Source organism: Oryctolagus cuniculus, chromosome 8 (assembly GCF_964237555.1).
Source record: "Oryctolagus cuniculus chromosome 8, mOryCun1.1, whole genome shotgun sequence".
Lineage (NCBI taxonomy): Eukaryota > Metazoa > Chordata > Mammalia > Lagomorpha > Leporidae > Oryctolagus > Oryctolagus cuniculus.
This window is the reverse complement of record NC_091439.1, coordinates 132,748,901-132,773,287: the sequence shown is the minus strand read 5'-3', so window position 1 is coordinate 132,773,287 and position 24,387 is coordinate 132,748,901. Positions and strand designations below refer to the sequence as shown.

The window sequence follows — 24,387 nt, the reverse complement described above, 5'->3', positions numbered from 1 at the left end:
TAGAGAAAGGGGATCACTTATACTGTTGGTAGGAATGTAAATTACTGCAGCCTCTGTGGAAAATAGTGTAGATATTTCTTTAAAATGTGGAAATAGGCTTGCCAGATGATTTTGCAATTCTACTACTGGGTATACATCCTTAAGACCTAAATACACTGAATAAAAAAGATACCTGCACCACCATGTTTATAGCAACACTGTTCATAATAGCTAAAATATGAAACCATCCAAAGTGTCCATTACCATATGAAATGTTAAAAGAGGTGCTACACACACACACACACAACGAAATATTAGTCAGCAAAAAAATAAAATAAAATTTTATCATTTGCATCAAAACAGTTGCAACTGGAGTACATGTTGAATGAAATAACCCAGACACAGAAAGACAAATTCCACAACTTCTCCCTTTATACGGGGGTGCTAAAATTAAAAGAATAAATAAAATCAAAAAACAAAACCAAAATTGAAAAAAATGCCGGAGTGTATCAGATTGGGTGCAAATATAGGGTTTAATCAAGCTCTGTTTTGAATCTTTGTTGGAGAAATTGTTGGGAGTTATATTTTACTACTGTTTTGAAAATGTGTAACTACCTTGAAGTTTACTGTAGATGAGTGAAGCTGACATCTCTTCATTGGATGTCTACGGCCCTAATCTGTGCTGCCATGGAAATATAGACTTTTGCTTTTTGAACTCTTTGTTAAGTAGAACATTAAGTCTTCCACTATAATGTAAACTGAATATATGTTATCCTCAAAATTTTAAAAAATAGCACTATTTTAAAAATAATAATATATATTTCAAAGTACATACAAAAAGAGAGGATTTTAAATGGTTTCACCCCAAAGAAATGATAGATATCTGAGATGATGGATATGCCAATTTTTCTTATTTGATCATTACATAATATATATATTTATCCAAACATCTTCTACCCCATAAATTGTACAACTGTTATGCAATTAAAAGTTTAAAAATGAAATTTAACAACAATCTCACCCTATATAAAAATGTTATTTTGAAGTTGTTCATAGTCCTAAATGTAACAGATAAAATTTTAAAGCTGCAAGAGAAAATGTATGAGACTATAACTGAATATTCCAGGATTCAATATTTGAATAAGGTCTGATGTTATGAAAACTAGCTCCAGGAATTACTGTTATTTTCCAAATTAAAAACCAGAAGCTCACAGCAGTAGGTGGACACTGTGAGTCAATCAGAAGATGTGACTGGACTGCGTTAGGAAGAAAGAGGACTCCAGCAATAGGTCTGAAATTCAACACGGGGCAAACAAAGGATAACTGGAAAGCAATGGACATTTTCCTGCCATTAAAACCTCCAATCCACCAAAAAGGACCCCAGAATGATGAAGAAGAGCAGTGCATGTGCGAGAAGGAGACAAAGAGCTTCAGGAGCTACAGCAACTGCCCAGAACATTTGTCTCCAGTGTGTTTTGCATTTTCCTATTTCCTTGTAGCTACCGTCTTCCCCCTTTCTGTTCTGCATTTAATTTCAAGACATAGAAAATCTAATAGTTATATTTTTCTAGGCTTACCTTCCCATCTCATTTGAGCTCTATGGATGGAAAGCACTAGAAGAAAATCACTGGAAGAAACTGCTGATGTTCTCCTGCTCCCTGGGTATTTCCGTCAGTGCGGTAGTCATCAGTGTGTGGCCAAAGACTCTTGTGGCCTCTGAATTTCAGCAAAGAGCCCCAACAGCAGAAGTCTCTAGCTTCACTCCTCTTTCACTCTTTCCTCTGATGAAAAGAGCTTCCAGTTATGAATATCAACGATACATCAATTTCCTTCTTCCTCCAACTCTTCCAAAATGTTTTAAACAAACTCGCTCTAATGGTATGAAAAAACAGTTTCTGTGTGTGGACAATGATTCCTACACTGTGGTATTTTATTTTATTTTTTTATTTGACAGGTAGAGTTACAGACAGTGAGAGAGACAGAGAGAAAGGTCTTCCTTCCGTTGGTTCACCCCCACATGGCCGCCATGGCCAGCGCTATGCTGATCCAAATCCAGGAGCCAGGTGCTTCTTCCTGGTCTCCCATGCAGGTGCAGAGCCCAAGGACTTGGGCCATCCTCCACTGTCTTCCTGGGCCACAGCAGAGAGCTGGACTGGAATAGGAGCAACTGGAACTAGAACCTGGCGCTCATATGGGATGCTGGCGCCACAGGCGGAGGATTAACGGAGTGAGCCACAGCGCCAGCCCCTACACTGCGGTATTTTCCATGAAGGTTGCTCTTGAACATTTCATAGAAGGAGAAGACAGTGGTATTTAGTTAAAGTAAGATCATCAACATATCAGAGCAAGTGAGAGGAGATAACTCAGTAACAGTGCCAACCTCTACTTTTCTCTTTATCCTGGAAGACTTTCTTTGCTTTTGACTTAGAAGTGAGGAATGGAAAACACCACACACACACACACGCATGCACACACACTCACACACAATGGGATAACATCCAATTGCTTATGGAATCATTTCTAATGACCACTGCTATTCAGCTTCCTCATCTTTAAAACAATACTAATAACTTACACAGTTGCTATGAGACTCGAATGAGATAATAAGGTACTTGATACCAGCTCTAAAATATAGATATTTTAGTATTAGCAAAAAAAAAATAACAGCAGTAATTTTGGGGAATGATCACTCAGATTTTTGATCTATAGAACAATGAGATAACAAATGGTGTTGTTTCAAACCACTACATTTATGGGAGTTTGGTACACAAATTCCTAATAACTTCCTATCGGGTTAATATTCAGTCATGTTGTACTTGCAAGTCTACAATCCATTTTTAAGTATAAATTAAGGTTCCTTCTGAAACACATATTTGTCCATATAATTTCATCCACTGACTCACCATTATCCTCAAGAAAATATGTCTCCATATTAAATGTCTGCTACGGCATGATAACCTAATATCAAGCGAAGATCAAACTCATTGTGGGCCGGCGCTGTGGCTCACTAGGCTAATCCTCCACCTTGCGGTGCCGGCACCTGGGTTCTAGTCCTGGTCGGGGCGCTGGATTCTGTCCCGGTTACCCCTCTTCCAGGCCAGCTCTCTGCTGTGACCCAGGAGTGCAGTGGAGGATGGCCCAAGTGCTTGGGCCCTGCACCCCATGGGAGACCAGGAGAAGCACCTGGCTCCTGGCTTCAGATCAGCGCGGTGCACTGGCCACAGTGCGCCAGCCATTGGAGGGTGAACCAACGGCAAAGAAAGACCTTTCTCTCTGTCTCCCTCTCTCACTGTCCACTCTGCCTGTCAATAAAATAAAATAAAATAAAAATAAATAAATAAACAAACTCATTGTGACAACCTAGTCCAAGTCACCCCTCCAACATAGTACTATGTCGCTGGACAAGGTACTTAAAATTGTGATCTTCTGATTCTTTGTGATTTAGAAGACAGATCACACTTCTATCTAATGGTCTGTTTTGTTAGGTGGGCAAAATATATTTTTAAAAATTATAACTCATGTAAAATTGCAATGCATGAATGTGCGTAATGTGAGGCATACATTTTATGGTTCATCACTGCTCCCATCAGTTCCTCTTGTGCTAATCCTTGATCACATTTCCCCATAATTTCTGGCTTTGGAAATTATTTGTCTATGATGCATTTGATCAAGAACTTTAAACAACAAAATTAAGCACAGTTGAGAAAAAAATTAAACTTTAAAGGAATTGAGGAGGACAAGATGAGGCTAACCAGGAGTAGAAGATTAAAACAAAAATCAAGAAGCTTGTCAACAAATTAATAAAGTGTATAACATCACCTGCTATGAGTCATGAAGTTGGAGTATACTTTTCTGCAATAATAACAGTGAAAATAATCCTCAATCAATGTTAGGGAAAAAAATGCCCTATATTTTCACTCCCTCTATTTTTGAATGATACATAAAATTATTGGAATATAGTCAGAAGTGATCAAAGAGGAAATGCTGGAAAGTATATATTATTTTTATACTGACGTTGGTTGTCATATAAGGCCTATATATCCAGGGAAGACATGGGTTCACTTCTGCAAGGAGTTAGCAATATAAGAATTATTTCCCTAGTATAGAACACACTTAAGCTGCATTAGAAGTCTCTAAAAAAAAGAAATGTGTTTATAATGACACTAACCTTTTGAACACATGAACACACTTCCCTTTAGGGTTTTGCCATTTTCTCCCCCTTGACCTTTAATCCAAAAACACACTGTAAGTATTAATGCTGGCAGTTGATTCATTTGTTTAGAAATAAGGATGTCTTTTAGGAGAAACTGTCAGGTAGCCAAGGTAAAAAATGGTATGCAATTACAGCTTTTATTCTAAATGTCTTGGAAAATAGCATTGTTAACATTCTTTTGAATCCAAAAGTCTCATTAGTACTTCATTAAATCTCTTAATTTAAGGTGAAAAGGTACGTGGTGTTAATAAGGAAAAAAGAAAAAAAAATACTCCATAATAAATGGCAGCAGACTGAAAAAACAATTATGTGAAAATGTAACTAGTTGGAACCCAATTTCTAATGAATCAATTATAAAATTTAGTTATTTTTTATTAATAAAGTCATTTCTTAGATTAGATTAATCATGAAAAATATTTCAAAGTTCATTATTCTGAGCCTAATGACAGAACACAAATCTGAAACTATAATTTTACCATTTTCAAACAGTTTTATTTATGGCGTCTAGTTGTCTCATTTCTTGAGAAAACCATGTGAGAACAGAGCTCTCCAAGGGTCTTCATTGCTGCAGGGACAATTTCTAACTTAAAAAGATCATAACATTTCTAGCTTTCTCTGAGATCTACAAATGTCATTAACCACTGTGGGATAAGAATATTTTAACTATTAATTTTTAAACATGTGTGATTAAAAATTATCAAGTTTATTTATGCAAATAGTCTATGACAGTACTTTAAGATATTTCTTTAACAATAATGTGAAAGTAAATTCAGCTGAGTACCATATCGAATTAAAACTGCTAAGGAAGTGAAAACTCCTGTAGCAAGAAGATTTCACTCTTATTTATTAAAGAATAGTTTGTCAGTGTTTCAACTGCTTGCCCATGATCTGTGCTGTTGAACAGAATCAGCTGCCTTGGACTAAATATTATTACTAAATCACAATTTACTTAGGATTTGGCTACTTTTTTCCTGATATGCTCATTCAATTAGACCAGACAACTTCTCAAAACAATTTTGGAACAAATATCACTGGCTTATATCCAATTAACTGGGCTTTTTATGTAGGCTTTACTTGATTTTGCCTGCAATAAAATAAGACTTCACATAAATGTAGCAAGCATTTTAAGATACTTGTCAAATAAACAAACTAAACATTGGGTCTGTGCACTTCTTCATTCATGCACCCAGCAAAAGCTAAAAGCTTTATGGTTTTTGAGAAAATGCCAGATAGTATTAATAAGGATTTTACATGGTCTATTAGGACAGGAAAATGATTTTTCCCCAAATAGTCATTTCTAAATAACTACAATGGCATAAAGAAAGACAATGGTCCTGTGAATAACTTTCGACACCATCAGTGATAAACACTCGGAAAATGCCAGCACTGATGGGCTATTCCTGCACTGGAGCAGGCTGTATACTGTGTCCCAGGCCATTTTCTTTTCTTTTTCTTTTTTTAAAGACTTAACTTATTTTATTTGGAAGACAGAGTTACAGAGGGAGAGACAGAGAAAGAACCATCAGCTGGTTCACTCCCCAAATGGCCACAATGGCTAGAGCTGGGTCAAACCAACGCCAGGAGCCAGGGTCTTATTCTGGGTCTGCCATGTGGGGCAGGGGCCCAGGCACTTGGGCCACCCTCTGCTGCTTTCCCAGGTGAGTTAGCTGCGAGCAGGATTGGTAGTGGAGCAGCAAGCACTGGAACCTGAGCCCATGTAGGATCCCAGTACTGTTGGCCGTGGCTTAACCCACTCTGCCACAGTGCCAGGCCCCCACACCATTTTCAAAACCTATCAAACAGATACAACATGAGAAGGAAGAGCTAATCCTGCCTGCAGAATACGTCCATCCCTGAGAGGCCAAGCCGAAGCCTGAGAGGTGCTGCCCACTCGTAAGCTCCCCTGCCACTGCATGAACAATGAGAACCTTCCGGAGTAAGCTGGGAGAACACTGCTCGCACCCTGGGAGTACTGTTTGTTGGTAGTGGTTGGGTTTTTTTGTTTGTTTGTTTCTGTTTTTTGTTGTTGTAGCTGTTTGTTTTCTGGAGGTATAATTTTGTAACAGGAAGAGCAACAAAGGAAAAAAAAATCCTGACTATTCTCAACTAACAAAAGGCCTCAGTTCTACTTATCTAAAGGGAGAGAGAGTATTTCACTCTAGGACTCTCAGAATTTTTTTTCTTTAAGAATATATTTAAGGTCTTTTTAAAAACTGAATAAAGCAAAGATCACTAGATAAAGATTTGAAGGAAACATTTAGATAATATACTACATTCCCCTGAATAATAAGGCAGACAAAATTACAACTTTGAGGAAGGGATGTCAGAAAGAAGAAAATAAGTTCTTGTCATTTGTAGAATTGTACGATAGTACCTATAATGATGGAGTTACCTTACTAAAGATAGCTAATAAAATACAGTCTTCTCTACTGTGTAAGGGTCATGGAAGTCCAAGAATTACAGGGTGGAGTATTTTAAACTGAAATCATATTCTTGCTATTTTCTGTGCTGTCGATCTCACTGTCTTACTCCCAAACCTTCAGAAAAAGTCGACGCTAATCATGTTACGTAAATCAGATTGATGAACAATGAAGTGAGAGGAGAAAGAGTAGGAGCTACAAGAAATGAAACAATGAGCCAGAATGAGGGTTAGTTAACGGACGTAACTATGGAGGATGACGAGGGAATCCTTGCAGGAAAATTGGTCATGAGCCATTTTATTTAGCTATTAATGTAAAAGCACTCACAGAGACGGGAGTACTTAAGGATCTGTACACAGTTTTGATTCCAGTTACTGTTGCTATTAGTTTATTCCATACTTTCCCCTATTAGCTCATTGTTGAGAATGGCACACACAGCTGATTCATATGAACTTTGCATGTTTGAAGTCACCTGTACATGGAGTATTCCTACCAACTCTCCCAGCTTGAGCATTCGTTAGGGAAAGTGCAGTGGAGTTGAAGTATCTTGTTAGAATTACTCATGTAGGCCGGCGCCGCGGCTCACTAGGCTAATCCTCTACCTAGCGGCGCCGGCACACCGGGTTCTAGTCCCGGTCAGGGCACCAGATTCTTTCCCGTTTGCCCCTCTTCCAGGCCAGCTCTCTGCTGTGGCCCGGGAGTGCAGTGGAGGATGGCCCAGGTGCTTGGGCCCTGCACCCCATGGGAGACGAGAAGCACCTGCCTCCTGCCTTCGGATCAGTGCAGTGCGCTGGCTGCAGTGCGCCAGCCGTGGCGGACATTAGAGGGTGAACCAACGGCAAAGGAAGACCCTTCTCTCTCTCTCTCTCACTGTCCACTCTGCCTGTCAAAAAAAATTTTAAAAAAATAAATAATTAATTAAAAAAAGAATTAATCATGTAGAATATTAATGTTAAAATTTAGTCATATTCATATTTACCCTTATCAGTGGTTAAACAACAAAAATAGTTCAGAAATCAAAGATCCATTAATAACCACTCATTAGTTGCTTCTCATCCATTTTCAGCAACAGTATTAAAGTACAGGTGTATTTTGTTAAATATCAAGTCTAAAGCCAGTGATCTTGGAATTTTCTTGCAAAACAAAATGTTTTATAACATAAAGAACATTCACAATTTGAGTGATAATGAAGCATTAATTATATCTTATTATATAAAACTTGAAAATTCACTGTCTTACACTCATGTTGACCCAATATTTTTATTTTCGGAGTCTCATGGGGACAGATTATCCAGTATTTCAACTCAATATCACTGATGAAATGTTAACACAAAGCAGGTGGTAGCATCTGGCTACATCTAAGAAACATGAGCTGTTGACCCTCAAAGTAAGCGATTTAAAATATAATACTTCTACATACTGCAAAATTATTTATTTTATTTATTCGAACAGGAGACACAGATGGAGATCTTCCATTCACTGACTCACTCTCTGAATGCCCACAGTAGCTGGTGCAGGGAGAGGCTGAAGCCAGGAGACAGGAACTCAATTTGTGCCTCCCACATGGGAAGCTGGGACCAACATCCTGGACCATTATTGTTGCCTCCCAGAGTGTTCTAGATAACTGGAAGATGTAACTGGAAGTTGGGATGGACTCAAACTCAGCAATGTGATATGAAGACCCAAGCAGTATTTTTATCACCAGCCCCTCTATAAAAGTTTTTAATGGTTAACCACACATTACATCCATTAGCCTTTTCATTAAAACTTAGACAAAATGCCAAAAATATCGGCAAAATATCCTTACTGTGTTACACTAGGACACAGTTTAACAAACATATTTGATTATTCAAATCTCTAAGAGTGATTGACTTTGCCATTTAATACTTAATTGTAGCCTTGATTTCAGAAACTATGAAGCTCATGTTAACTTAGGAATATTTTTGTTGAAGATTTATTTATTTATTTGAAATTCTGCGTTACAGAAGGAGGGAAAGAGAGAGAGAGAGACTCCCATCCAGTGATTCACTCCCTAAGTGGCCACAATGGCCAGGGCTGAGCCAGGAGCTTCATGCAGGTCTCCCACATGGGTGCAGGGGCCCAAGGACTTGGACAACCTTCACTGCTTTCCACAGGCCATCAGCAGGGGGCTGGATCAGAAGCAGAGCAGCCAAGAATAGGAACCTGAATCGATATGGGATGTCTGCATTGCCTAAGATGCCACAGTGCCAGCCCCAAACATAGAGATTTTTTTTCAAGTAGAGAAGATATCCCCAAAGTTGATATTGCTATGTAAGACAATCATCAACTTTGTATTCATCTATCCAAGCATTCCTATTTTAACATTTTTAATGTTTTCCCAAATTAACTATTAATAGCAACATTCCTCAAGTGCATTTCAAATCACATTTATTATCTTATGAGTGTTACGTTTTTAGCTTTTTTAAATTATATGTTATGTACAATATTGAAAACTTTTTTAGAATTATATTATATACTATTTACACATCACTTAATGGAAATGAAATTCAATTATTTAACAAAAATAAAATAGCATATGACATTTTTAAGGCATTTGGAGCATTTGGGCAATTTCCTTTTCCTACGTCAAAACACTTTGATTTGTTTGTTCTTCTTCTTCTAATGGAGATAGGGAAGAAAATGAAGGGGAAAAAATGAATTCACATTCAAAACAGGATTATTCAAAATTGATCTTTGAAGCTATGTATCCAAGTATTATAGACACACACCATATAGACTCACAAATAAGAAATGTCACATTTTGTGCAGTGGTTTCATGAATTATGGTAAAATAATCTATGAATTTGGAAACTGCTGGTGAATTGTTGACAATAATGACATCAGCATCTTGAAACTATCCTTAAGAAAATATGGGACTGGTTTTATAAATTATTGCATTAAATTTGAGTTATAGAACAGAATATGGACTATCTTGTGTCCCAGTGCTCCAATCATTAGTTGTAGAGTAAAGCAGACAGTAAGTAAAGAATTACATAAATAAACTCCCAATTATCAGAAGAACGGTGTGGTTCTATGACACTGGTTGTATAAGAACCCAAACAATCAGAAAGAACAACTCAGATTTATAAAAGCAGAATACAAAATAAAATTCAGAAAAAAACATAAAACTAACAGTATTGAGTTCCTTATATTAGTAGAAAAGATATTTAAACAAAACTAAGGACTTACCATAACTGAATCAATCAGAAACAAATTTATGGTTTATTTATGCATCTGTAAGTCAGAATTACAAAGAAAGAGAGAGAGAATGTTCTTTCTATTGGGTCACTCCCCAAATGGCTACAATGACTGGAGCTGGGCCAATCTGAAGTCAAGAGCCAGGAGCTTCTTTTGCGTCTCCAATGTGGATGCAGGGGCGCAAGTACTTGGACCATCCTCCACTGCCTTCCCAGGCACATTAGCTGGGAGCTGGATCAGAAGTGGAGCAGCCAGGTCTTGTACTGGTGACCATATGGGATGCTGCCATTGCAGGCTGCAGCTTTACCCACTACAGCGTAATGCTGGCCTCTAGAAATAATTTTCGTTGGAAGTAATAGTAACCAACTACCTACAGGGGATGAAACAAGCAATGCTTTTTCTTTCTCACACACACAATGTTATCTGGAGATCAAAACTCAAGCATGATGCAGATGCCCATGAGATCCTCAGGAATACAGGAGCTTTCTCACTTTCCTCCATCAATATTTTGTGGATTTTTACACTCCTGTATGCTGCTTTGTGGTCATGAGACAGCTACTGATTCGCTTCTAAACATCAGTGTTACAGGCAAAAGAAAAAAAGGTGACGGGCTCTGCGGGCCAGCTGTCTCCAGTTGAATGCCATTGGTCAGGGATGGATCACAAGTCCACTCCCAGATTAATCACCAGCCTGGCTTTAACCAGTTATATTCATTCTCTGAATTCCCCTCCTGGAGCTCATGGGATATCTTCCAGGATCCAAAGAAATCAGAGCTCGGTTGGCAAAGAAAAAATGTGAACCCAGTGGGACAAGATGAAGGGACAACCACAGTTCGTTTCTGCCTGACATTCTCCAGAAATCGACTCTATGAGGTAGCGACACACAGTTGGTTTTCACAATGTAGATTCCTTTCAAATTAATGCAATCTATTAGGCAGGTGCATTTTATTTTTATATTCTCTTTGGAAATATAAATGTGAACTGTTTTGCTGTCATTTTAGTAAAAAATGTGCTCCAATACCACCTGCCAACACTTTTCTTTTCTTTAGAATAGCAGCTGAGATTTTTAGCAATTTAGATTTTAAATCACTACATGTCTTTTTATTTCTTTCTGACTTTCCATTCATTTTGGTCATGTTTCTTATTCTTTATATGTATGAGGAAAATAATTTATCAGGAGTATTTCAAAAAGCCTTCACAAAAAAGGGGTGAATTCTGGTGTGTGCAAAAATATGTACTTATTATATTAAGACTGAATACAGACTGGGCTATAGGTAAAATAATTCCATAAAGAGAAAAAGGGATTATTAGGATACATTTTTGAAGATAACAAAATGATAAGTCCTGTTGGCATGCACAAGCTACATTGTGCCCAAATTTCCCATGTTTTCATGTAGGCAGAGCTGCAGGCTCTACAATTGGAGAGAATTCATTTACAACAAACGTGTAAGACCAATCAGAAAGAGCAAGGACAGACTGTAGATTTGGCAGTTTCACAAACAATGATGATCATTTAGGGTTTATGCTACAAGTGTCATGATCTCAGACAGTAACTGATAAAGGGCTTGTGCCAGTTAATATAAGAGGAATGATAAAATATGTGAGGAGATCTGAGAGAAGCCTTCAAAGGGGATATTTAGAGTTGCACCAATAAAGAAGTTTTAGAAAAACAAAAATTCAACAGCAAAAGAAATATGTGATTTTATGATATGATTCGGAATCAAACCAAAATAGTGAAAGCATTAGCTAGAAGCTGTGGTGCAAATACATGTGTGTGTTGACACCTGAGGCTACTAATAGCAAAATGGGAGAACTTGAGCAATGCTTCAGTAGGCACCAGGAAGCTGAAAAGCTGAATAATGAATCAATAACATGAACTTAATTGAAGATGCAAATGAAAATATTGATCATTCTTCAGGCAATAGACACTTACATGTTCTAGATCCAACGCTTTAAATGTAGGAAGAAGACCCAAACATGAAGATGTCAGCCATACTGTTAATGTGAACAGACAGGCTCTCATTTCACAACGCCTTCTTGCACTGTTAGGTGTAATCTACCATTGTCCAGGGCTGGCATTGTGGCGCAGCGGGTTAAGCCCTGGCCTGAAGCACTGGCATCCCATATAGGTGCTGGTTCTAGGCCCAGCTGCTCCTCTTCCAATCCAGCTCTCTGCAATGGCCTGGGAAAGCAGCAGAAGATGGCCCAAGTCCTTGGGCCCCTGCACCCCTGTGGGTGACCTGGAGGAAGCACCTGACTCCTGGCTTCAGATTGGCGCAGCTCCCACTGTTGTGGCAATCTGGGGAGTGAACCAGCAGATGGAAGTCCTCTCTCTCTGTTTCTACCTCTTTCTCTAACTCTGTATTTCAAACAAATAAAATAAATCATTTTTAAAAAAATCTACTATCGTCCTCCCCAGGGATTTTCAAGCCCACCAAACTGAGTTCAGATTCTTTAGGACTCAAAATTTCGCTGCCATTTCCTACCATTTTCCAAAGTATGATTCATGAAGTGCCAACCCTATTTCTTTAGAAAGGTGTTTCTTGGTAAAACATTTTTAGGAAAACCTACATATTCTATTGTCCTCTAAGAGAACAATGATTCACATTAACCTACTGAGGGTTCTGAAATTTTCTACAAAACCCTGCTTAAATTAGATTATATTGTTTAATTATCATACTCTTTGATTCATTTGCACCCAGAACTCTCTAGATTACCTACTATCATCCACTGAAACTGATACTCCAGTTCAGGAAATTTGCCTTCGGATATTTACAGCATTGTGTTTTACAGAATCCTTCCACACACACACACACTACCCTCCAGTCAAAATGGAGAACTAGGTGCTCTCCACATCGCTCTGATCTCTTACTTGTTTTATTATTTTATTCGCTTCTTTTTCCAAATAGCTCTACCTCCAATCCTACTGTGTTTTCCACCCATCTACCTGAGTACCAGTAGCATGGAAGCATACACAAGCTTTGATCAAGAAGTCTCTCCCCTACTAATCTACCCTATAAACACCTGAAATATAGAAAATTGCTTTGTATGAAAGAATGTCTAGTACATGACTAATAATAACAAACTAAAGACATTAACTAAGTACATTATTAAAAGAGTTTCTCAGTATTTAGAATAGCTAGAATGGTTAAGCTAAAAAACCATTATCACTAGACTAACAGTGAATTCTTAAAAATGGTATGACTATTTAACAGAATATTAATTTTAAAAAGAATATAAAACTGTACGCATAGTCCTTTGTCACATGTGTGAAGCAATGCAAAGCAGGGAAAGACTATCATAGCATATACCCAAGTGTTCATTATGGTTTTATTTAGGTGATGGAAACTAGGTGGCATTTTTTCAAGCACCTGGATTTTCAAATTTTCTAGAATTACTTGCTAACTAAATGAATAAAAATCAAAACAGAACAAACATACAGAAACCGATGCACTCTTCAGGGCCAAAATGGTTTTGTTTGCAGTCACTAAGACTTCCCCAATTCCCCGTAACAGATGTCCTTGTCCCTGCCTACCTACCCAGGACTCTCGACACACAGCGACACGGTATGTTCAGAGTCTACTTTGGAACACAGGTAATTGCATAATTGTCTCACACAGCCTGTACCAAATTACATTTTTTGTTTTGTAGCACTGATTAAGAGAATGTCACTTAAAAAGTAGAATTTAAGGCAAATTTGCTCAATGAACAGATTAAATCTCAAATTTCTTCTTCTGTGAATATGTTAAATTACAGAATGTCTTCAAAAATATTCCTCACATAAAAAGTTCTAAGTGTTAATGGATCATAACATTGGTGATGACACTGATAACAGCATGACCACTTCCTCCTCTGTGAATTTCCATGCCAATGAATCCACCAACCTCCTTAGTCTGGGTCCCCCTGAGATTTCAGTTTAGTTGAGGTAGAGCCTCTCCCCTGGGTGGGAAAGGGTAGAATTGGCTTTGCCATCACTACCTTTCCTTGGAATTTGGCCCTAATAACTGAAAAAATCCCTAAGTCTACTAAAGAACATTTACAGATTGAATTAAACACAAGTTGCCCTAATTGGATTTGGGGGAGTGTTATTATAAGTAACCTTACTGTTGGCTAATTATCACTGTTCATAGCCTTTATTTTCAAAAGTTCATTTAAGCCATTCATCTGTGTGTGCAACTCTTTGGTTTACTACGAAGGTGATTCCAAAATCACAAATTGATTCATGGTCAAATCTATTAAGGTTGATGTACAATGTAATACTTTATCCATTTTAGTATTTTTTTTGTTCTAGTACCATTGGTTGAACTCTGTAATTAACACACAATTATTCTTAGGTGTTTAAATTTTAACTGAAAAGTGATCCCTGTTAGGAATTTGGAAAACATTATGTTGAGTGAAATAAGCCAATCCCAAAGGGACAAATATCACTTGTTCTCCTTGATAGGTGACAACTAACTGAGCACCAAAAAGGAAACCTGTTAAAGTGAAATGAACACTATGAGAAACGGTGACTTGATCAGCCCTCACCCTGACTGTTGATGAGTAACTTGATATGTTATCCCTCTTAGTATTTTGTTTGTTTGTTCTACTTAATACTTTTGGTTGAATACTGTAATCAATACACAATTCTTCTTAAGTGCTGAAACTTAACTGAAAAGTGATCGCTGTTAAATATAAGAGTGGGAATAAGAGAGGGAAGAGATGTGCAATTTGGGACATGCTCAAGCTGACTTACCTCAAACGGTAGAGTTAGAAACATACCAGGGGATTCCAATTCAATCCCATCAAGGTGGCATGTACCAATGCCATCTCACTAGTCCCAGTGATCAATTTCTGTTCACAATTGATCATAATGATAGGACTAAGAACCAAAGGAATCACATAAACAAGAATAGTGTCTGCAAATACTAGCTGATAGAATCAAAAAGGGAGAGAATGATCCAACATGGGAAGTGAGATACACAGCAGACCCATAGAATGGCAAATGTCCTAAACAGCACTCTGGCCTCAGAATCAGCCCTTAAGGCATGCGGATCCGGCTGAAATGCCCATGAGACTATTTCAGGCATGGAAAGCCAAGACACTCTGGGGAAAAAAAAACCTAAATGAAAGATCTCTGCGAGTGAGATCCCAGTGGAAAGAATGGGTCATCAAAGAAGGAGGTACCTTTCTCTGAAGGAAGGAGAGAACTTCCACTTTGACCATGGCCTTGTCTAAATATGATCAGAGTCAGTGAACTCAGGGGGCTTCCATAGCCTTGGCAGCTCATGACAAGAGCCTAGGGTGATTACTGATGCCATAAACAAGAGTGTCAATTTGTTAAGTTAACAACAGGAGTCACTGTGCACTTACTCCTCATGTAGGATCTTTGTCCTTACTGTGCTGTACATTGAAATTTAATGCTATAACTAGTACTCAAACAGTATTTTTCACTTTATGTTTCTGTGTGGGAGCAAACTGTTGAAATCTTTACTTAATGTATGCTAAACTGATCTTCTGTATATAAAGAGAATCGAAAATGAATCTTGATGTGAATGGAAGGGGAGAGGGAGTGGGAAAGGGGAGGGTTGTGGGTGGGAGGGACGTTATGGGGGGGAAACCATTGTAATCCATAAGTCGTACTTTGGAAATTTATATTCATTAAATAAAAGTTAAAAAAAAAAGGTTTGGGAGGGAGAAAAAAGTTTTCCTTGATCCTAATGCATCCATGAAGGATGAACTCCACATGTCTGTTCAACTATTTCTCATTTCTGAAAGTTATTAAAATAAGAACATCTGCTAGAATTCATGGCCCTTCACACTTACCTGCCTTCAGATATTAAACTTCCAGAGATACAATTTTATTTTCTAGCCCCTTTGTTCAGGGTTGTTTGAGAAGTGTCTACTTATGTGAACCAAATGATGAAAATCTATTAGTTTGCTTTTAAAAAAATGATTTATTTATGTATGTATTTCAAAAGCAGAGAGAGAGAGAAAAAGATACAGAGACAGAGAGGGGTCTTCCAAGATTACTTCCATTAAGTAGCAGTTTAACCTGTCTCTCAATAGCAGCCCTTCTACTGGCTTCAAGAAAGACACACAAACATTTCTGGAGTTAGCAGACAAACTTCCAGTTTTTAATGAGGAAGAAGAGAGAATGATATGTGAAAGAAGATCACATTATAAGACCATATAAAAGCAATATGTAAAGAAAAGTTGGTGCTTAGATCAAGACAGTAAAGGAGGGGCCAGCGTTGTGATGCAGGGTGTTAAGCCACCACTTGAGACTCCAGCACCCCTTATCTGAGTGCCAGTTCAAATCGCAGCTGCTCCACTTCCAATACAGCTCCTTGCTAACACACCAGACAGCGCTGGGCCTCTACCATCTACATGGGACACCCAGGTGGAGATGCAGGCCCCTGGCCTTAGCCTGGCCCAGTCTTAGACATTGCAGCCCCCTGGGAGTGAACCAGAGGATGGAAGATCTTTTATATGATCCCTCTGTGTGTCTCTCCCCGTCTCACTGCAACTCTGCCTTTCAAATTAAGTAAAATAAATCTTTAAGAAAATGACACATAAAAACAAACAAACAAACAAACAAACAAAAAAACATGGGAAAGAGGAACACCTCAGCTTCATGAGTAGATGCTGAAGTGGAAGCATCTGTGTGCATCAGACAACTTGAGATAAAAAGCGAAATCATGGGGCTGGCACTATGGTATACTGAGCAGAGCTACCGCCTATGGCACCAGTATCCCCTAAGGGTGCTAGTTCAAGTCCACGCTGCTCCACTTCTGGTCCAACTATCTGCTAATGCACTCAGGAAAGCAACAGATGATGGCCCAAGTCCTTGGGCTGCTGCGCCCATGTGGGAGACCTGGAAGAAGCTCCTGGCTCCTGGATTTGGATTGGCTCAACTCCAGCTGTTGTGGCCATTTTGGAAGTGAACCAGTACATGAAAGATTGTCTCTCTCTCCCTTTCAAATATATATATATGTGTGTGTGTATATATATATGCATATATATTCATATATAGTTATTTTAGAGGCTGAGAGACAGACAGCTAGACAAAGAGAATTCAAAATTCTAGTTCACTCCCCGAATGCCTACAGTATCCAGTACTAGAGCTACAGTATCCAGAGCTAGACCAGGCTGAAGCCTGGAATCAGGAACTCAATCCAGGTCTCCCATGTGGGTGGCAATGACACAGCAAGGGTACATATCAGCAGGAGGCTGGAATCAGGAGCTATAACTCAAGTCCCCCAGTAGGAGACTTGGGCATCTCAACCTGCATCTTAACCACTAGGTCAAACTGTCCCTTCACAAGTGCTTTTAGAAGGCTGCTAATCCCATTCATGATGAAGGAATGCTCATGACTCAGTAACTTGCCACCTCTATTTGGTTACATGGGTAATGCAGTTTCAGCGTGAATTTTGGAGGGATGCCAGCACTCAAACCATGGCACCACATATTATGAATAGTAGTGCTATCTTATAGTTTGTAAATGCTTACAAATTCTTTGATGCTTCTCCTCTAAAAGAGATAAAATCGGATTATGCTCCCCTTGAATATGAGCTAGGTTAGTGCAGTTTTAGCCATGAACAGGATAAGGTGCAAATGCTTTGTTACAATTTCAGTGACTAGGTTCTAAGATGCATCTTTGTGGCTTTGTCACTTCCTTCACGCTCTCTTTCATTGGATAATGCATTCTTGGGAAAGTTTATGTGCGTCAGGATAACAGAAAGGACCACAAGACAGGAACTGAGACCAGGTCCCAATGCCAGATAAAGAACAGGTGGTTTTGTGTCAACGACCATGTTGGTGGTCTTTCTTGAAAGTGGAGCCTCCTGGCCCAGTCCAGGCTCCAGAGACTTGAAGCCCAGGCTGACCACTAGACCGTGGTTGCATTAGAAACCCTTAGCGAGAACCAAGTAGCTAAATCACACTTGAGTTATTTTAACTTACAAAATCTATACATAATTTGTTATGCAGCAATAAAAAACTAGTCTATGCTGTTACTATCCTTTTATGAAAGGACTTAAATATGTATTTCTTCTTTTTTGCAGAGCACTAAATTATGAGACAGATAATAATTAAGTTTAAGATTGGAATTGTAGGGGCCGGTGCCGTGGCATAGTAGCTTAATCCTCCACCTGCGGCACCAGCATCCCATATGGGTGCCAGTTCTAGTCCCGGCTGCTCCTCTTCCAGTCCAGCTCTCTGCTGTGGCCTGGGAAAGCAGTAGAAGATGACCCAAATGCTTGGGCCTCTGCACCCGCGTGGGAGACCTGGAAGAAGTACTTGGCTCCTGGCTTCGGATCAGCGCAGCTCTGGCCATTGCAGCTATTTGGGGAGTGAACCAACAGGAGGAAGACCTTTCTCTCTGTCTCTCCCTCTCACTGTCTGTAACTCTACCTCTCAAACAAATAAATTTAAAAAAAAATCTTCAAAAAAAAAAAAAAGATTGGAATTGTATACTCGATAGTATCAGAATGGTCCCATTTCTGAAAGCATTGCTGCCCACAAATCTGGCAACAGTAGATATGCAAATGCTTAAGGAATTCTACTTTCTCTTCACAGAATCCCGTTAGTGAACGAGATGTGGACTGAGATGAAAGTTCAGACCTTTAAGAAAGGAATTAAGAGAACTGATACATTTTCATCAGCTTCGCGAATTCTGTTTCTGTTACTAATTCTGTCTTGTTTCTTAGGGGAAACAAAGCATAAAAATACTTTTAAAAGAAGAAAAATAATAAATATTTAATACATAATATAAATAATAAATAAAACATTTTGATGTAGAAGAAAAGTACAAATCCGAGAAATTTCTTCCACAGTATTCCTGATATGTCATATTATGGCTTCTTCTTTTGGGGTTCTGTGGATGGAGAACAATTTGCTGTTATACAACATGCTAAGATTTAGAAAGCCGAATTTTTAGATTCTTAGTAGATTATAATCTCCTTTTCCCGTTGGGCATGTTTTTTGCAAGCTGGGTCAAAATGGAACAAATACAGCATACAAATTGTTCAAATTTTGGAAGATACATAAAACCATCTTTTAATTTTAGCATAGATGCATTAAAATGACACCCTGAAGTGCTTGGCATGCGCATTCCTCATTGGGAACAAGAGATTATAGAGTTATCAATAAATGTAAGCACTTTAATATGTAGTGGGGGACTATGAACTGGGAACAAAAATTCATGGCTTTAGACCATCGCATCATGTCTTTGGCTCCTAGCTCTCAGCCCAAATTAGATATAAGTAACCAACATTAAATTACCCCAAAAAGTTCCTTCTTTTATACAAATTTCCCAAACTTTAATACTGTAGATCAGACCCAAAGTCACAAATAAGACTAACACATTTTTGACACAAGAATAAGTCCTTACACCTATAACCAATTTGACTTCCAAGTCCTCCCGACTGATTAGGGACAACTTACAAGATTTAACAAGAATTAAAATGAAACTAATTGAATGAACTGCCTAGTGAGATGGCCAATAAATGTACTCAGTTAACTCACAGAAATATATTATTATAAAATGCCTAAAAGGATGACTGACCAGTGACAACTTCTAGAATTGAACCATCATGTTATATATCATTTGCATAGAATCTGTTCTAAGGAAAAGAAGGCAGCCACTCATCTGACAAGCTTGATTAGATCACAAAGAACAGAGTCAGCACTAATGTTAGTGAAACGTAATTTTAATCAAGCAGCATCATTTCCATTCATCATCTTTTGGTTTCTAATCACTGTCTTTACTAACGCTGTACAAAAGTGACTGCTAATTGTTGAAGGTTAACATAAAGAATCATCACACTACATTTATGCCCATTGCTATAAAAGACACACACTCCCAGAATCCTCATAATGCTGAAATAATATTCCTGGCACTGCAACTGGATCTACTTATTGTCTTTGTCATTATAAATATGTATTATAGTGTGGCTGGTGCTGTGGCGTAGTGGGTAAAGCTGCTTGCAGTGCCGGCATCCCATATGGGCAACGGTTTGAGTCCCAGCTGCTCCACTTCCGATCCAGCTCTCTGTGATGGCCTGGGAAAGCAGTAGAAGATGGCCCAAGTCCTTGGGCCCCTGCATCTTTGTGGGAGACCTGGAAGAAGCTCCTGGAAGAGGCAAAGAGGCTCCTGGCTCCTGGCTTCGGATCGGTGCAGCTCTGGCTCTTGTAGCCATCTGGGGAATGACTAAGCAGATGGAAGACCTCTCTACCTCTCTCTCTCTTTCTCTCTCTCTCTCTGCCTCTCTGTAGCTCAGCTTTTCAAATAAATAAATAAATCTTAAAAAAAGAAGATGTATTATACCAATACAGACACATAATGAATGACAAGGAGTAGATAATGTCTCATGCGATGGCAGGGGACTATATAATGACAAGGAAGTACATGCAAAATGAATCAGGTACATATTCAATGAATTATAACCAATAAATTAAAATGCAAATTTCCAGTCTCTCCTATTTTGAGGGTTAGAAGTACTATTCCTCCAACGAAAAACTCTCCCTTAGCCTATCTGCAGCTGCCAACTGACTGATAGGTTCTTTGATAAAGTAGTTATTAACAAGTGGTTATTTCTTTGGGTCATCAATAATATGCCTATGATACTAAATTTAAAACTTCATACCTTGAAGGATATAATATCAGAAAATATCTACTAATGTGTCATACTGCATTGTGACATTAAAATAAATTATTGCTTGCTTGGCCAAAGAATATTTAAGTTCAAAAAAACTTACATAACTACAATTCTAGGTATATCCTTAAGTTTCAAAGCGAGATACAAACATAGATGAACAGTCACAAACATAGATGAACAGTCACACACACACAACACACATACACACACATACAAGAGATATGTGAAGATGTGTGCCCATTTCATGAAACATTGAATCGTCAGCTTTAGTTTCACTCCACACTGTGAGCCACTACCTCTCTCAGGCCCTTTGCATCCTCTGCCTCTACAAGACCGATTAAACCCCACTTACAGGTTCACCTCTGTCTTCCAAGTAATCCTGACACCATACAAGAGGGTTTTAAGCATCTAAGAGTAATACTCTTGGATTCAGAATCCTTACACAGCATGTGGTACTGGCATTGTGGTGTACTGGGCAAAGTGGCTGCCTTGATGTCACATCTCATATGGGCACTGGTTTCTGTCCTGGCTGCTCCACTTCAACTCAGCCCTCTGCTAATGGCCTGGAAAAAGCACCAGAAGATGGCCCATGTGCTTGGGTCCTGCCACCAACGAGGAAGAGCCAGAGGAAGCTCCTGGCTTCAGCTTGGCACAGCCCTGGCTGATGCGTTCATCTGAAGCGTGAACCAGCCGATAGAAATTCTCTCTGTCGCTATCCCTCTCTGTCATATCCCTAAAGTAAATTTAATAAGTGAATAAATTTTATCCACAGATCTACTTTCCTCCATGCAGAACAACTATCATAACAGGGTTTGTACTTACTTAAAGAAACATGATCCTTTTATCAGTGTACTGATAACTAGATCACCGTCTTTCTGAGTCTTCTAGAGTTTCTCTTACTAACCTGTCCAATGAGAGTCCTTCCATGTACAAGGCCTGTCATTTCCCCTAGTATCTAAAACCCTAGAAATTCTCTCTTTAGTTATATTTTAGAGTCTAGGAGGTTGTCAGGAACTAAAGTTTGCCTGCACGACTGTGTATCTGACTTCACATCCAGCTACTTTATCCATCAGAACCTTTCTCTGTTTGCCTCTCCTTACAGGATCATCCTAGTCTGCACTCTCCCTGGCCAACCACGGGACAGGTGCCTAGGCCTTTAAAAACAACTCCTTGGGGCAAGTGTTTGGCAGAGTGCGTAAGATGCCACTTGGCACACTAGCATTGCTTATCAACGTGCCTGAGTTCCAATCCCAGCTCCACTCCTGATTCCAATTTCTGCTAATTTTTACCCTAAGTGTGGGGAGCAACTCGGACTAGACTAAGTTACTGGAATTAAGACTTATTCTATGCATCTGCTCTCCCACAATATGGCGCTGAGAAGGGAGAAACAGCTTCTACACAGCTGCCTCCAGTTCAACCAATAAACAGCAGGACCTGCTCCTGATTGGAGGAGAGCAGCGTACTCGGCATGTGGGTAGCAGAGTTGGGATTGGCGAAAGAGGACTATAAAGGAGGAGAGAGACAACATGCACGAGGAACATCTAAGAGGAACATCTATCTGAAGGAACACCTGTGCAGCCCCTGAGAGAGGCTGCCGGCGGTGTGCCGCTCCCCCGCGGAAGTGGGGAATGTGGCAGGGGGAACCGCCCTTCCACGGAGGTGGAAGGGTCAGTAGCCAACCCGGGAAGAACCAGCAGCAAACCCGGGGAGGGCTGAGCAGATGAAAGAACAGCGCAGGGTCCTGTGTCGTTCCTCCACGAAGACGGGGAGCGACATAATGGTGCCGTGACTCGGATATGAAGCCTAGGCAGGGTTTAGTGTCGTTCCTCCACGAAGACGGGGAGCGACACTAAGAGGCAACAAGAGATGGCTCATGCAGTTGGGCCCCTGCTACCTACCTGGGAAAACTACATTGCATTCCTGGCTCCTGGCTTTGCCCTGGCTAAGCTTCAGCTCTTTTGGGCATATGGGAAGTAAATTAATCAATGGGAATCTCTGTCCATCTATCTGTCCTCTGTGTCTGTCTGCCAAATAAACAAACATACTTTTAAAACAAATACATCAATACAAACCATGCCTTGAACAGACTCCCTCCACACTGGTCTCCAAGCTGCAAGTACTATCCTTCCAAAATGGCCATTTTTCTCTTTTCCTAGCCCAGCCAAGGAAAGCAGACCCTCAGATACCGACTTGTCAGTTTAAGCTGTAAAAAACCGAGGTCTGAATCCCGTTTCAAATTTAATCATGGAAGTGATTTAGTGAAATTTAAAGGATATGTGACCAACACCAAGAAAGAAAATGGTAACACAAAATCCAAATGTATCCCTGCAAAGCCATTCTACAATATTTTAGTTTACAAGAAAGCCATTTTTTTCATAGTTTACAGGTCACAAGTATATTATGAATTGAAATTCAAATCAAATGGCAAACTATTTCTGAAATATTTTTTGCATGAGACTTGATATCTTCCCCCCCCATATTTTCTGGATTTGTCTCCATCAGTTGAGTTCTATTTTGATATTCTGAATTTAGATGACATGAAGAACTGCTGGGAAACTCACACAGGAGTTATCACCTATCTAAAATTACTATGAAGGACAACAGTTACCTCTTTAGACACTATAGGATGTTTTAGTTAGAGTGACTAACATTGGACAAATATAAGAATACTTAATTTGAAAACTTCTAAGACCTCTTTATAAGTCTTATTGATCTATTTAAACACATGCTGCAAAACTGCTACTACATAAGTATTTATGGCAAGTTCTTTTGAAGATATAACACAATGTGTATGTATGTATTCTATGATTTATTTTGCGGGAATTTTTTAGCAACATTGAACAAGACGCAACCATGAAGACAACCATGAAAACTTTATTACTTTGTTTTATTCAGTGAAATTAATCTACTGAAATGTCTCTGATGAATAAATGACCAATGCAGGGTTTCAGTTTTCTTCCTTTTTCCCTTTACAATATTCATTCCTTTAATGTACTTCTAAGGGGAGCAGTTAAAGACAAAGATGAAATTTTATAATGGATTGTCTTACAATAAGCTTTTCAAGTTATACCCTGGTATCAAAACTAATTCTTCCTAATCTCTTAAATCCACAGAAATATACTATGAAAATGATAAGATTTATAGCTGCTATAAGATCTTAAATCAAAGACAGAAACAAAACTTTAAGAAAGATTTTCAATAATAGAAGCTAAAATAGGAAAGGTTCCCACTTAAACTACCCATACCAGGATCCACATTTAGTTCAGTAACAGAATTTCTTTGTCCTAGTTTTATTGAGTTAAGCAGATTCTGACAGTCTTTGTCAGGACCTAATAAAGAGAAAAAAGTGAACCCATATGAAAAGAAATTTTATTACAGCTTAAATCAAGCTTAAGGATGCATACCTTGTTATATTATATTCTACTGCTCCTGCTACTGTTTAATTTCCCTTCTTTTACATCTTTTTCCTCTCACATGCTGTAAATCATGGTTAACCTAGACTTTTTCCTGAGCTCCTCTTTTCTCTCTTTCAAATCACCCTCTCCTCATATGCAAATGGTAAACTATCCAAGAAAGTTCTCTTCGTTATTTGCAGCCTGGTTTCTGTCTTCACACACAGTGTAGTGGATATAGCCCCTACTGCCCTGTGTCTCCAATTCAGAGTCCCAGATGGTGCTACACAAAAAATAAAGAAAATATCTACTCAATCTTTACAACATTGCCTTTTGTACTTCCCATTTGTTCTAAAGTTTTGGATCCTTTACAAAAGTATACACATTTCAGAAAAATGACTAAACCTTACCTGAAACTTCGTCCTGCTGTTGCCTCTTTCTATGAAAAAGAGCTGAAGATTCAGACCACACTGGATCGAGCTGTAGTCTACTTCTTGTGAGCCTAATTTCTTCTCTGTTTTTTTT

At 38.8% G+C, this 24,387-nt stretch overlaps 1 protein-coding gene across 9 annotated transcripts in view; it reads right to left on the bottom strand.

Moving 5' to 3' along the window:
* Positions 1–24,387, bottom strand: part of MARCHF1 (membrane associated ring-CH-type finger 1) — a 1,003,118-nt gene that overhangs the window by 793,262 nt on the left and 185,469 nt on the right. The window lies entirely within an intron of this gene.